Source organism: Tamandua tetradactyla, chromosome 6 (genome assembly GCF_023851605.1).
Source record: "Tamandua tetradactyla isolate mTamTet1 chromosome 6, mTamTet1.pri, whole genome shotgun sequence".
NCBI lineage: Eukaryota > Metazoa > Chordata > Mammalia > Pilosa > Myrmecophagidae > Tamandua > Tamandua tetradactyla.
In genome coordinates, this window is record NC_135332.1 from 37,504,073 (window position 1) to 37,505,863 (window position 1,791).

Here is a 1,791-nt window from a genome sequence, read left to right on the forward strand (position 1 = left end):
CTGATTCTCTCATGACACAGGAGGAAGTTCGTGACTGAATTATCTGGGAGATATTTCACAGGAGTAAAGACAGAGTCTGGCCCAACCTACCCCCTACCCCCTCAGCCCATCATTTGGTCAGCAAGTTCTAGCATAAGGACCAAATAATGAACTATGATGCAAAATTGCATTAATTTCAATCCCATAAATTTATACTGGGGACACAAGATTACTTTCTCAACTTCTGTGAGGAAAATGAGTATGACCATGAAATGAATAATGCACATTAGATTGCAAGGATGAACTTAATCCTCTTAGAATGTCATTTCCCAGCAATATTCCTATATAAAAGTGAATAGATTATATCCAAAATAATTAGCTGTTTGTGCAAGTAGGTTTCCTCTCAGCCTCCACTTTCCAATATGTTGTGAGCTTGGTTTAAAATAATATATTCCTGTGAAAAGTAATGGTGTTCTCTAATGCAAGTCCTTTATTCACTTGGCTAATCTTCTAATTATAGAGACTTTGTAATATCTGAGGGGTTTTGTTTGTGTGTTTGTTTTGTTTTGTCTTGTTTTATTTTGTTGTTTTTGTTGGGGTTGGGTTGGGTTTGGATATGATGGACTTTTGTTTTTTATTCTTTTTTTAATCCAATCTGGGACTCTTTAGAGGAAGATTTCCTGTCCCCAGTCTTCTTTTCCAGGGTTTTTCTAAAATGCTTGACTCTTACCTTTATTAACCAGCTCTCATGATTTGTGAAAACCCTCAAAACTCATTGACTGAGGCTCCCTATATGTCTAGCTCTATTCTAAGTCCCACAGAGAAGAAAAGAAATCAAGCTTGAAACACACTCCCAGGTCCCAAAGAACTCACAATCTGATCTAAGAATGTGGCCCTCATCACCACACATCTTCTCACCAATGTGTTAGAAGAGGCAGGGGCCTGTCTCCTCAGCCAGGCAGACCTGGTGCATGTTAGCCTAAATATCTTTGATTTCACTGTTTACGTCTATTCATAAGGGAGGACAGCCTGAAAAAACACAAGTCACCAGTGTATACGCTTGACAACCATTTGCAAGGCTATCACATCCTCTTAGTTGGTGAGGGTACCTGGGAGATAGAAATTAAAAGCACTCGCTCCAGGAGATGAGTACTTTAAGAAGTGGGTTCTTAAAGATGAGACCCATTCCGTTTTAAGAACATTCGCTAATGCTTTCAGCAATAATTTCACTGGAGAAAATGATTCTACTTAGATTGAAATTCGAAGCCAGTTAGTAATAATATTCCAACAATCCCCTTTCCTGAAGGATCCCAAAACACTTTATGAAGAGTAATGACTGAAGCCTTGTTATACTCCCCCAAAGAGACCTTGTCCCAGAGCCACCTGGCAAACATCTACCCTATGCTAGCCAGGGGATCATGCCAGACAAGTGAGAAAGAGCACTGGCCTCTCATTCATTGTTATCCTGCAGAACGAACATACACACCCTCCTGAGTGTTGAGCTCTTCCCTTGAAGACAACTCTATTGACAAGGAAGCATAGCAGAAAAATCCCAACTCCTTGCCCTCTTCTTGTTCTTCACCCTCCTCCCAAAATACACTGTCTTTCTCTTGGAGAATGATCAAGTCAAGCTGTTAAGGGGTCTGCAATGCATTTAAGTTCCCTAATTATATCAACAGCACACGGAATTCACTGGGTTCTTAAAAATGACACTTGCAGGAAAGATGATGCTATTTTTCTACAGTTCTCTCAACTTTGTACCTAGCAGCTCTACAGCAGAGAGTATGCATCTCCTATTTGGTATATCTGTTT